Source organism: Lontra canadensis, unplaced genomic scaffold, assembly GCF_010015895.1.
Source record: "Lontra canadensis isolate GAN:19392208 unplaced genomic scaffold, GSC_riverotter_1.0 scaffold1, whole genome shotgun sequence".
Taxonomy (NCBI): domain Eukaryota; kingdom Metazoa; phylum Chordata; class Mammalia; order Carnivora; family Mustelidae; genus Lontra; species Lontra canadensis.
The window spans coordinates 97,898,691-97,913,588 of record NW_022630995.1 but is presented as its reverse complement, the minus strand read 5'-3'; positions in this window follow the sequence as shown (position 1 = coordinate 97,913,588).

Below are 14,898 nucleotides of genomic sequence, written 5' to 3'. Positions count from 1 at the left end.
ACAGATGTAAAGAATAGGTATGAAGCAGGCTAAAGAGGTTTCAGCTTTTGTTGATGGAAATACAGAAACGAAAAAGGAGTAGGGGAGGAAACAGACACAACATTGAAGGAAAACAGTGAATTGTGTTATAAAAGCAAAAGCCAAAATTCCTCACAGTTGTATTACACAGTAGTCTGAAAGGGTGGTCCCAGACTGACAACATCATCACCTGAGAGCTTATGCAAAATTCAAATTCTGGGACCCCTCCCTACACCTACTAAATCAGAAACCACAAGTATTAATGATTCAAAAACAGAGATCTGTGTTATAAGGAGTCCTCCTAATGATTTTGATGCAAACTTAAGCTTGAGAACCACTGGTGTAACACTTTACAAAATTGTTTCAAATAATTTTCTTATTTGAACCTCATAACCCTGTGATACCAGTAAGGAATTATTGGCCCCATTTTATAGATAAGGAAACAATTTTCAAGTCACATTTAATTGTGATTAAACCTGTTTCCAAGTAATAGCACCCAAGGACTAGGTACAAATTTTTTTAATATGTCAACTCTTTCTGATTTTCCAATTACCTCTCTAACCATTCCTTGGTCTCCTTTGTGGGTGTTTTCCTCTGCCTGTTTTCTAAATGTTTGGTGCTCCTTAGATCTTTATCTTGTGCCATCTTCTAACTTTGTACATAATCTCCGGTGGTGCTCTCAATTACCATCCATAAACTGATGAGTAATCAATACATATTGTAAGCCCAAACCCCCTTCTCAAGCTCAGACCTTTATAGCCAACTGCCTGTTTGCTAATTCCATCTGGATATCTCATAAGCAATTCAATTTAACCTGAATCTTACCTCCAACCCCTACTTTTTCCTTTGTTTCCCATCTCATTAAATGGAGTTGCCATCGATGCAGTGTACCCAAGCCAAAATACCACCAATAACCCTTGACTTCTGCCTTACCCTCCTCTCCTCATCTACCTAAATTCCTTCAATACTTTCTATCGTCCTTAGGATGGAAATAATATACCTTACAAATCACCACCTGGTGCCTGTCATCTCACCTTCCTCACAGCTCATCTTTCCCCTCACATTCTCCATGCCAGCTTCTCTAATGGAAGTATGGAGATAGAGAATGAAGAACTTCCTTTGGGGTAAGTCACTGGTCTTTTGAAATTTCAGTGGAAAGGCTATTTTCTGTGTTGAGTGATGTTGACAGTAGGTCACATATTTAATTTGGATGATGCAGTGTTCTTATATCATGCTTTATGGAAACTGGCCATGAGAAGGTCCATTAACAGCTCTTTCAACCTCTCAGAATGGTCAGATCTTAGTAGAGAGATAGAGTTGGAATTTTGTGGATTTGGGATCTTTAATCAGAGAATTAGTTTTGCTCTATTTCTTTGGTGGGCACAATATAATAAAGTACAATAAAGAAATGTACTTTAGCACTAATATTTCAAAACCCAGTAGATTTTCTGCATCAAGCCCAGAGAAGGCATGGATCAAGAAAGCTCTGGGGATCTAAACCCATATTGTTCTATAGATTCATCAGAGCCCAGTTGTTGTTTTGGTTCCTATGTGGGAAAGGATTCAAAAAGTAAAAATAGCACTAAAAATGATACAGTCCAGCTGACTCTGATTTGCCTGAGACTCGTATCAGTATTAAGAAAAGGCAAGCAGCTGGTTGCAGAATAGGTATGTGATTGGAAGAATAAAGATGTCCACATCCTATCCCCCAAAACCTGTAAATGGGGAATGTTTGGATTTGCAGATGTCATTAAATTAAGAATCTTGAGATGGGGGGCATGCCTGGGTGATTCGGTCGCTTAAGCGGCTGCCTTTGGCTCATGATCATGATCCCAGGGTCTTTGAATCTTGAGATGGGGAGATTTTCTTCTACCATGTGGGTGGCCCAGTGTAACCACCAGGGTCCTGATAGGGAAGAGAGTCTCACAGAGAGAGATGTGACCATAGAAGCAGAGGTCAGAGTGATATGAATACTAGTTTCAAAGATGGAAGCAAAAGAATATGGCAGTCCCTAGAAGCTGAAAAAGTCAAGAAACAGATTTTCCCCTAGAACCTCCCGGAATATAGCCTTCCTAACCCTTTGATTTTAGAACTTCTGACCACTAGAACTATAATTAATATGTTTGTGTTTTTCAAAACCCTGAGTATGTTACAACAGCCACAGGACACTAGTAGAATCTTAATCACAAGAAATCAGTCTTCATCTGCTACAGCATCATAAGCACTGTTATAACCACTATAATGCCCTGTAACTCAAGCAGACCCTGTAATAACCGTCCCTGTCTCTCAAATGTTTATGCATTCCTATTTTACTGACATGCCCATTGGGAAAGAATTAGAGATATATGCGTTCTCCTATGACATGTAAAATTAGGATGCCCACTATTGAAGCATTTTAAACAAAATACAATGTGTTCTATTTCTTTGATGCCTCCCATTGGTGCAACTCAAAAATAATAAACCAGTCAAGTTGTAAAGCTGCTCTCATCCCTCCTCCCTATTGTTAGCCCAGCCACGATCATGACCCAGGACTCAATATTACTGCTAGCACTACTGTTACCAATTTCCAGGCCCCCGAAAAAAAGAGATAAACAGAATTCTGACAGAGAAACATGGCAGGAAGTTGAAGTGAGAAAGAAGGTGACCAGGAGAAAACAAAAATGAGGAAGATATAAGGGCTTTTTAAGTGGTTTTTGTTGTTGTTGTTGTTGTTATTGTTGTTGTTTTTAGAAAAGGCATCATCCACTCCTATTTCCCTCTAAAAGGCTCATCAATAGAGGTTATATAGGATGGAGGTGAATTAACACATATTCAAAATTTCAATGTCTTATGTGTATTTTTTTAAAAGATTTATTTATTTTTTGAGAGAGAGCTGGCAGGTGCTCCTACCAGCAGGCAGGGAGTAGCAGAGAATCTCAAGCAGATTCCCCACCCCAAGTGAGGAGCCCCATCCAGGACTTGATATCATGACCCCAAGATCATGACCAGAGCTGAAATCAAGAGTTGGTCACTCAACCAAATGAGCCACACAGGCCATCTCCAGTGTCTTATGTGTATTTAGAAAGATTCCCTGACCAAAATAAATAGCTGGAATTATCATGTTATGATGTTTTTAGATATTAATTATGTGACAGAAAAGTATTTCACTTAGTTAGAAAATGTCTTTTAGCACCACTAATTTTTAAGGCTAATTTGGTTCCTAAGACCACCATTTTAACCAAAGTTCGCCACCACAGTTCTCCAACAGAAGTAAATGTATGAGGCAATTTGTGACCATCTTTGTACACCCACAACCACCCGCTGTGTGCCTTAATAAAGAAAATGGTGGAATAAATTATGTGTTGTATTGAGCATGCTATTTCATAAACTTCAGATAAGAATGTGCTCCCAGGGAAACATCTTTTAAGAAGACAACGTTTCCCAAATAGAATGGAGTAGGCAGTGAAGTGAATTTAGAAGATGCAGTTCTCCCACAGCCAGGCAAATTTCAATAAATCATAAACAAATTATAAATATCTTAAGGAGTAGAAGAGCAGAAGAGTAGGATTTGGCTCTAATGACAGGCTGAAAAATTCCCTTTCAGACAGATCAAGGAACTGATCCCATTTACACAAGCCTAGTTAAGCAAGGGGTTTACAGCTATATGAATCCAATAATCTACATGATACAAGCCCTTCAAAATCCCATTCCTCTCCACAGAGTCAGTTTAATGTTTGTTTGTATTCTGTTTTTGTTTTGTTTTATTTGGAGAGAGGAGATGATCTTCTTCTCAAACCTTAAATAACAAGATAATAACAGATTTCCCCAAAATATGCTAGTTTAATTGTTAGTTCTAACCAAAGCAACTTTTCACTGAATTTACCAAATCAACCTTGTGTTGTAATGCTATGTGGACAGAACATGTTTGTAGCATTGATTCAGATCATTGTTACAAGCACAGACCCTAAGGCCAGACATCCTGGTTCATAAGCCACCTCTGCCATTGAATAACTGTGGGACTGGGGACAAGTTACTTAAACTTTTCTGTGCCTCTATTTTCTCATCTATAAAACAAATATAACAGTACTCTATTGCAGTGAATAAATGGGGTGATATGTGTAAAGCATCACAATGCCTAATATTAAGTATGATGTAAATCTCCAAATCAAGGAGACAGACAGTAACAAATATAACAAATGTGGAGCAACGGGAACTCTCACACACTCTGGAATGGAAATTTGCACAAGCACTTTAGAAAACTGCTTGGCACAATCTACAAGACCAAACGTACACAAACCCTTTGTGGAAGGATTTTAAAGGGAGTAACAGTAAAAGTCTGAATCTAGAAAGCTCTGTCAGTAGATGCCACATGACCTTCTGGGAGACTTCAGATGAGGATTCAAAGGAGAATGAGGAAAATGTCCTTGGAAATTATGAGGAAATAGATTCTCATTACATAGTAGCAGACGCTGCAACACTATCGTCCATGGTAAAATGGAAACTAGAAAAATGTTCTTAATGAAGCGTGTGACTTAGCCAAGAAGATTCCATTCAGAACACTGAAGATGCCAACAGGTTTCTTATTACTGTGTGTAGTAAAATATAAAAGGAGATAGGTACAGTAAAGGAATGACTCTTAAACAAAAAGAAAGTCAGGAATTGTTGCAACAGACATTTTTCATTCTCTCCAGGTGACAAGTGATACTAATATTAAGAAATAGCTTTTGGATAAAACCAAATCCAGAAACTCTCAGAAAAACAGAAAAGCTGAGTATACTATCTTTTGTTAAGATCTCAGAAATATGTAAAGTGAGACCTCAGAGAGCTGTTTAATCAAGCAATAGAGCATATACAAAGTTTAGAATGCTATTCCTTAGTGAACTAAATATAAACCCAAAGGATAATATGACTTATCTCAGTGGAATGAATCCCGATAATATTTATAAGAGACCAACAAACCTTTAAAGAAAATTATACTGGAGAAAACATCAGCTTGAACTGAAAGAAGAGGGACAGTACAAAAGAAGAAGAGGCCTTTAGACTCTAAAATCTCTACAGTTGAGAGGCAGGCTAAGAAAACTGTGGAGCTGAAAATACAGGATATATTTCATGATAAAGAGAAAATAACTCAGAGCACAGAGCCAAAGGGTCAAAAGACAGAGCCAAAAGTTATGGAGAATCATTACCAGGAAGAAATAAACCTCAGCCCTAATCAAAGAACTGCTGATATATGCCCAGGTGAATTACAGAAGCTCTGTGAACCAGTGGTTCCTGGTGATATTTTTTTTTTCCACTTTTAATTAAATAAGGAAGACTAAAGCAGGTATTCTATGCCTGTCCCACTGTTATATGTTGGCCAGATATGGGGCAGCTAACTTGTTTCTTTAGTTCACAGGGCTTTATATGGAAAGTAACTGTACTTAAAGAGAGGAACTTGAGGTTCCTCATCAATGAACCACACCTGGAGGGCCTCATTCACACCTGGATCTGATTAGGTAATAAACTTCTTTGACTTCAAGCTGATGCTGTTATACAATGTGAATTTGGAGGTCAGTAGAGGATGAGTGTGTTTCTCTACCTCTGAGGAAAGTAAGTCATCGTGTCATGAACACATTCAAACAGCCTAAGAAGAAACCCATATGGGGAGGAACAGAAGCTTCTTGTCAAACATGTGGATGAAATGGATCCTCCTGTGCCTTTTAAGCCTTCAGACAATGGAAGTGCCAGCCAATGTTTTAAATGAAATTTCATGAAAGATCTAGAACAAGAAGTACCCAGCTAAACTGCTCCCGGTTCCTCAACCACAAAAACTGTGAGATAATAAATGTTTATTATTTTAAGCCACTTTGGGGGAAAATTAATTTTTAAATGATAGATAACTAATATACCACATCCTGAATATAATGCTTCATTTCCCTTGCATTTCTTTAATTTTACCGTATACATATATCCTCATAATCAACTTAGAATTTAGTTTATGTGTTTCTTAATTTCATATACATGTAGTATTTGTATAAATGTGTTACTTTTTTCAACATTGTATTTGAAGGATCTATTCAAGTTGTAACTCTCTTCAAATAATTTTACTACTGTACATAGGCTATTGTAGGATTATACCACCTGTATTTGTCCATTCTTCTGTTGATGGATTTTGGGTGTCTCTTTTTTTTTTTCCTTTTTCCCCTCCATTTCAAGTAATGCCACTATAAGCATTCTTCTGTACCTCTATTTTACACAGGTACAAGAATTAATTGAGACAATTATATTAGTTATCTCTTTTACAAGAAATTTTCCCCAAACTTAGCAGCTTAAAACAACACAATTTTATTATTTCACAGTCTCTGTATAACAGGAATTTGAAAATGACTTACTGGATGTTTCTTGCTCAGAGTCTCTCATGAAGTTGCAAACTGGGGCTGCAGTCATCTGAAGGCTTGACTAGGACTGGAGAATCTTCAAAGATGACTCACTTCCATAGCTCACTCACATGGCAAGAAGTTTTAATTTTTTTCTGACTCTTCTAGAAGACTGCAGTTCCTGGTAACTTGGGTCTCTCTAAAGGGTTTTTTGGATATCCCTATGGCATGGCATTTAGCTTCCCTGCAAAGCAAGTGATCCAAGAAAGAGGTTAAGGAAGAAACTTGATTGCCTTTTATCACCACTCTTGGAAGTCACACACTGTCATTTCCACCATATCTATTCATTAGAAGTGAATCACTAAGACTAGCCCCTCCTCAAAGGGCTGAGGACTAAGCCCCACCTATTATAGGGAGGACTATCAAAGAATTTGTAGACATATTTTGAAACTACCAGAGGTATATTTCTACTTCATAGAATGTATATATCATCAACTTTGGTAGATAAGCTATTGTACCAATTTATATACAAACTATCAATACATTACAGTTTCCCTTGCTTCATATCCTCACCACAGTGGGCACCATACACTTTTATTATTTGCTTATCTTCACATATTCTAATAAATCTATATTGACATTTCAGCAAGACTAGCAAAATTAACTCAGTTACAACACTTATTTCATTGCATTGAATAAAGACCAGAAGATGATGACGAAGTGAGACACGTGGATAACGTGAACATCTGGAGAAAATGTACTACAGAAAGGGGGAATAAGCTACGGCCCTGAAGTGGTTGTATATGTAGTGTCTTTGAGGAAAAGCAAGGAGGTCAACGTAGCAGGAATAGAGTAATCAAAGGGAGAGAAGTAGGGATGATGTTAGAGAGATGACAGGGTGGAAGACAGATCATAGAGGACCTTCTAGAGCTTTACAGAAAGTTCTATTGGATGATGGAGAGCCATATTTGGGAGCCATCAGTAGGTAAATCAATGCTTCTCAATTTTGGCTGCACATTGAAATCACTTGGATTCTATGCAGCCTTGATTCTCAGAGTCACTTGAGTTCTTCAGCTCTACTGAATGGTCCCTCAGGGCCTCTCCCTCTGCATTTAGTCTCTTTGTGTGGTCTTTCCACATAGTCTCTCCAGCAGGGTAGCTGGGCTTCTTCTCAAAGAGCAGTGTCATTTCTACCACATGTTATTGGTTAAAGCAAGTCTTCTGGCCAACACTTTTTCAAGGGGAGGGGACTTCACAATGGCGTGAATACTGGAGACATGGTTCCCTGGGGGCCATCACTCCAACAGAGTACCACAAAGGGAAGTATGGACACTAAAGGTGTGAAGAACAATGAAAAGATGCCAAAATGGATGGGTTGTAGATCGCAGTAGAAGATTTGTTGGAATGAGTCCACTTAAAGCAGTGAGATGGAAAATTAGGAGGTGGCATGTGGATAGTGGAATACTTGATATAAGGTAAGTATTAAAGTTATTGGTAATGGCAATGTCTGGGGCAGTATGTTCACAGTCCTGGTGACACATTAGAAATAATGATGCTCAGGTCATATCCCAGGAGATTTTGATATAATTAGGCTGGAGGAGGACTGTCATTGATGTCCCTTAAATTCTCCCTAGCTCATCTAATTGAGAGCTAATTCTAATTCTAATCGAGGACTACTGATCTAGAATATGACCTTGGATACAAATGGCTGAGGTAAGCTGTACCAAAAAAAATCATCAGGTTAAATAAAAATCTTAGACACAGAGGTATTAGAATAATCATCTGCATGGACATTGAAATTATTAAAAAAAAAAAAATTTGAAGGGAGCAGTGACAGAGACTGGTGAGCACAGGGCTAAAATATTCAAAGAAAGAGAATGAGAACTCCAGGTTTCCAGTTTGTGCATGAGTGATGGTGCCATTGACAGAAATGAAGAAACATAGCAGAAAAAAACTTCTTTGTAGAGAAAAAGTTCAGATTTTAAGAAAAATAATATAAAGATATAGTATGTCTTGAATAACTGGATATCCACAGGCAAAAGAATGAAATTGGGCCCACTTCATATCATATTAAAAAGATTAACCCAAAATAATTAAGACCTAAATCCATAAAGTCTTTAGAAGAAACATTGTGATAAATCTTCATGACCTTTGTTTGGGCAATGATTTCTTAGATACAATAGTAATAGCACAAGCAACAAAAGAAAAATAGATATATTTGGCTTTATCAAAATTTAAAACTTTTGTGTTTCAAAGATCAAAGATGATCCACAAAATGAGAGAAAATATTTACAAACTGTGTATCTGATAAGGGGTTTGCATTTGGAGAATACAAAGAATTCTCCCATCTCAATAATATAAAGGTAAATAACCCAATTTAAAAATGAACAAAGAATCTGAATAGATATTTTTCCAACAAAGATACATGAATGGCAAATAAATACATGAAAAGATGTACAACATCATTAGCCATTAGGGAAACATTTATCAAAACTGCAACAAGATACTACTTCACACTCACTGAGATGGCTATAACAAAAAATAGAGAAAATAACAAGTGTCATCAAGGATGTGGAGAAAAATTGGAAACTTCATACACTCCTAATGGGAATGCAAAATAGTAAAGCCAATTGGGAAGAGCCTGGCAGTTCCTCAAGAACTTAAATATTTAAAAAAAAAAAAAAGTAAGCTCAACATAGAGTTACCATATGACCCAGCAATTCTCCTAAGCATTCCCCAAGAGAACTGCCAACAAGTGTCTACACAAAAACTTTTACGTGTGTGTTTATAGCAGCATTATTTCTAATAGCCAATATGTGGAAACAACACAAATGCCCATCAATGAATAAATGAATAAAATATGGTATATTCATACAATAGAATATTATTCAGCCGTAAAAGAAATGAAGTATTTGATACATGCCACAATGCAGATGAACCACAAAAACATCATGTTAAGTGAAAGAAGCCAGACACAAAAGGTCACATATTCTATGACTCTTTATATAATATATCCAGAATAGGAAAATCCATAGAGACCAAACATGTATTAGTAGTTATCAGAAGATGGGATGAGAAAAAAGGAGAAGTAACTACTTCATGGGCATAGGGGATTTTCTCCAGGGTGATGAAAAAGTTCTGAAACTAGAGAGAGGTGATGATGGCACAACACTGTGAATACCCCAAATGACACTGAACTATACACTTCAAAATGGCTGTGTATTTTGTGAATTTTACCTCAGTTTTTTAAAAACTTTATTATTAAATCTCTCTTTCCATTAAACCAAGTATCCAACAGATTGAGAACATTAAGATCATCGAAATTTAGCATCTCATTCATAGAATATATCTACAACAGACATGTATAAAAACTGAAATATAATATGCAGCTAGAGTTTATAATCTTGGGGGGAGGGAAATTTTTTAAAATAAACTTTATTTAGTTCTCCTAACATGATATGTTTGGCATGTTATTCTAAAATCCCCAAATAATTATCATTAAAGCCAAAAGTGCTTGTTTGTGGAAAGCATATAATTTTTCTGGGAGCACATTGACATCACAAAGAATATTTGAGGTCTCACTTCTTGAGATGTAATTTCCTATAATTGACAGAAGATATTTAGCTCATTGCTAATGGGATATACATGTTCTTACTCTTGTCACTAACGTGTCTGGATCTGAGACATAATTAAATGAATTCCTGGAACTTAGTATTAAATGAAAATCTTTGCAAGTGGGGAGAATGTGACATCAGAAAGGGTCTGGCAGTGGGCTGTGGGCTAAGATCCAGGCAGGCTATATATTTTAATCACCTCATTTATTCCATTTTCCAGGCCACCCATTATATAGATAACTATTAAACATCTTGAATATGAATAGGAAATTTCTCTGATTTAGGAATCCAAGTCTTACAACAAGACTGATGTTAAGTACAGTTTTGTCAACGTGAGTTGGCTACTCTCATGTTATCATACCAACAAATCCAATTCAGGGAATTTGACACAACCTCAACTTCACGAAGTTCCTAGATGACTGATTATTTCTTATTAGTTACCTGCTTTGAGTACTATAATCAAGCACCATGTGCGGTCTTGTAGGTGCCTAACCTCACCACCAAAGTCTGTCCACACCCACCCCCACTGCCCACACGCAGACATACAAATCACCTCTTGGCCACATTCAGGGACCTACAAATGCACACCCCAATGACAAGATATACCCTTTGGAGGATGGGCCCAAGGAAGAAGCCTTGGAGGCCTAGGAGATGGGCTTTGGCATCATTTGGTAGAGAATTCCACTGTTCAGTACCCGAGCATAGTTGGGAGATGGGGAAAGTAAACAGAACCAGCTGTAGTTGGGCATGTGGCCCAGTAGACTTTTCGCTCTATGGGGAGAGGATGATCCAGAGAAGAATGCAAACAGGTGCTTTCAAAAAGTGGAGACCGAAGAATAAGGTCGGTACTACTCAGGCTGATGTTCAGCATACCCTGTAGAACTTTAACAGTTCCATTGACAACAGGCTCAAGAATTATTTCACTTATCATTAGCCTTATCAGTGAGTTACAAAGAAAGGAAGCTGATGTTGAAAGCCAAGTCACCAGCCTGTGCCAGGGCAAAGGGTATGTCACATGAGGTTTCTGACCTCAGATGTTACTGAGCTTCTACTTCTATCCCTCCGAAGCCCAAACCACTGTTGAGCTATTTTCCCAGAAAGGCCACATATCTAATGTGGGGGAGGCAAGGACATGGGGAGAGTCCCAGCCAAGGGGCTGTGGGTGAATCTCCAAGATCTCCATCTTGTTTTCCAGTCTTACTCACTTATGGAGCTCTTCCTCCTCTTCTCTGTCACTTTCGACACATGATTAATGCACCCAGGATAAAGGACTTCTCAATTCACCAGTTTATGTTCTTTATCCCTGTTCTTTCAAAGCAATTCCTCACTATCTTGTTTAGTCTCTGATGCTATTAATTAGATGTTTTATATATTTTGTGGAGATATTTTAGTTTATTTTATGAGAAAGTTGGGTTGAATTATAGTCAACTATCACTGGAAGCAGAAATCCCAAGATGGCTTTCACGTCTTTCTTTTTTGGCAAATTGTGTTTCTATAAATGGACCCCAAGTAGAGCTTCAAGTTTCATTGACCAGCTTTGAAAATGCACTATTGAACAACATTTGTTTAACCAGCACTCACTGACTGTCGCATTATTTAAAGCACTATAGTAATCCTCAGAGAAGATACAAAACTGAAAATGATGCTAGCTGCACCATCAGAATAAGGTATAATCTTGAAGGGGAGTCAGACATGTGTGTAAATAATAAAGGAGTGAAGGAGAAAGGTGAAGTACAGAAATGAACTGAGTCTGGAAGTAACAAGCCTTGAGATTACAAATTGGAACAGAAATGTCATGTTTTGTGAGGACTATAAATCAAAGGTCTCAAAATGGTAGGCCACAGACTGAATGCAGCCCACAAACGTGTTTGGTTTGGCCCACACAGTGTTTTAAAAATAGGAGATTTCCCATTTTAAAAAATCTGGATTTCCATCCTCTGAAAACTCAGAAGATCTGGCAACTGTCCTTATTGCCAACTGGCAGCCATCAACTGAGGCTAAGTAGAAGCAGCTTCCTTAGGGAGAGTTTAATTTCTTCAACTCACCGCACTTCCCATCAGCCCTCCACTGCCGTCCTTCACCCTCCGCATGCCTCACTTTCTCCATCTAATGAAAAGTGCTATATAAATGCAGCTTCCAGCCCTTCTCCTTGGAATCAGAGAGCAGTGACCTTCAAGTCCACACCCCCTACACACACTCTTTCTCACATACACGCCACCACCTTCTTTCAGTCATCTGTCTACTTTCTGTAGGTATTTAAGTTGAGGGCCTCTGTGTGTGTTGATCCTGTCCCCACAGAGATGAAGAAATGGTGCACATAAAGATTCACCGCTCCTGGTTCTTCCAAAAAGAGAAAAACATTGGACTCTAGTTTTCACAGATTGTTAGGGAAAGAAAAGAAGAGAATACAGCTTGCACTGAGGAATGATAAAAGAGAAACTGGACCCTGCGGTTGGGAATAGGGAGAGAGAAAGGCCCTGGGCAGCTCAGAGGGAGTTCCAGTTAGGGGTGGCTTTCAGGTGTGCCACAGCTGTGTTACACTGACATCTTTGCCAACTGATCACCCAGGCTTTGCCTGAGAAAAATCTCCCACTGCCTCTGTCACCTTCTGTGTACTTCCCGTGGATACACTTCAGCTTTTATCATTGGAGAACAAAAAAAAAAAAAAAAGATCTTGCTGGGTGGTGAGGATGGCCTTCTCGTTTTGGTAAGGGCTGAGCTAAGGGAGATGTACAGATACATTCACTGAGATTTCAAAGTATTTTTATGTATGATGGTTAAATATAGTTGACAGTATAAAACAGCATACAGTTTGAAGTCAAACCTGGCCTTGAACTCTGGCTCTGCTCCTCATCACTGACTACCTTTTTTCCTACATTTCATGGTAGCTATAAGGATTAAACAAGATGATATATGGGGCACCTTGGTTAAGCATCCACCTTTAGCTCAGGTCATGATCCCAGGGTCCTGGGATCAAGCCCTGCATGGGGCTCCTTGCTTGGCTGGAAGCCTGCTTCTCCCTTTCCCTCTCCCTCTACCTGCTACTCCACCTGCTTATGCATTCTCTCTCTCTCTCTCTCTCTCTCTCTCTCTCTCTCACTCTGTCAAACAAATAAATAAAAATTCTTTTTAAAAAAACCAACAAGGTGATATATGTAAAGTGCTAGGGACAGTGCCTAATATACAGCAAGTACTCAATAATTGTTAGCTTTTATTATTGCTTCATTTTACATGGGACCATGTACCAATCATGAGTCAGTACAAATTTTACTTTGGGTCTCTGCCCGTCTTAATTATACTCCTGCATTGATAAGAGACTCAGAATTAAATGGGCAGATAAAAGCTGGTGTACTTGTTACACCATGTTTTCCATGTAGAAGTGAGAACATGGTTTGAAAAATAGGGGAAAATTTAAAGTATAGGGCATGACTTATATGAGTAAGTGATTTATAAATAAAATGGTAAGTCATGTCATTTTTTTCTCCAGCTTTCTGTATAAACCCTAAAAAGTTACCAAGGCCTCACTCATGGGCAAAAGAACTTTAAACCCAAGTAGGGTTTGTCAGGCCATTCCAAGCCACTGTGCAATACACTGCTCATACCTCTAACAGAAATTTTTGCTTTCTGAACTCTGGCATTTCAGCTTGTCCCAGCCTCTGGTCTTACCCATTTGAAATCCATATTTGTGTCTATTCTGACTCAGGCTTGGATATTTTCATCTTTTCATTATTAATGGTCAGTCTATATTGTTATTAATCATGACCTAAAGTTTTACCCAAATACTCACTCTATTCCCCTACATATTATAGACTGGATACATTGACTATACCACCCTCCCAACTTTTCTTCCTGTTCTAAGCTCTACATCACCCTTTCTTCCTAAAGTTCTTCCCTTATGGCTTGAGTTCCCAATTCAGGACCTGTCTTTATTTGAAGAGAGTAAATTTTTTTATGGAAGATTAACATGCATTACAAAAATAGAAAAATACACAAATAGTAAGTGTCCAGCTCCATGATTTTTTTCTTTTTTTCTTTTTTTAGAGAATGCGTGCAAGCCCAGAGGGAGAGGGAGAGAGAGAATCTTAAGCAGCTCCAAGACCAGTGCAGAGCCTTATGCAGGGCTTAATCTCAGGACTCTGAGATCATGAGCTGAACTGAAATCCAGAGTCAGAAGCTTAACTGACTGAGCCACCCAGGGGTCCCAGCTCCACAAATTTTTCTAAAATGAACAATCCTGTGTAATCTATGCTCAGATCAGGAAATAGTCACAACTCTCTCCCACCATTCCCCATTTGAGAACAGAGTTTAGATTGACGTACTGCTTTTTAACTTTCTATACATGGAATCAAACAATACAGATTTGTCTTTCCCTGACTACTGTGTTCAATATTATGTTTGTGAGATTCATTCATATTTTTACATATGGTAGCATATTTATACTTGTTACTGTATGTATTTCTGTGCTTAACTATAATACAATTTATTTATCCATTTTACTATTGATGGATATTTGGGTTTGATCCAATTTTTTGGCTATAACTGTTCTGTTAACATATAACTGTTCTATAACTGTGCTGTTAACATATTTGCTCAAGTCTTTTGGTTACTGTCCACGCATTTCTGTTGAATGTGTACCTATGAGAAGTCTGGTTCAAATGATTTGCAAGTGTTTAACTTAAATGGCTACAGCCACACACTTTTTCAAAGTGGTCGTGACAATTTATATTCCCAGCAGTTGTGCAAGAGAGTTGCATTTGCTCTATATCCTCCCCAACACTTGGTGTTGCAGAGCCCCATTTAACGCCTTTTTCTTTTGTGCTGCACAGCTCACCCACCTCCCACTGTATTCAGATAGGTTTCAGCTTCCCATCTCACCCTCTATCACTACACTCCTACATCCCTAATTCAGCAGCATCCCTGCACTAGTTAGT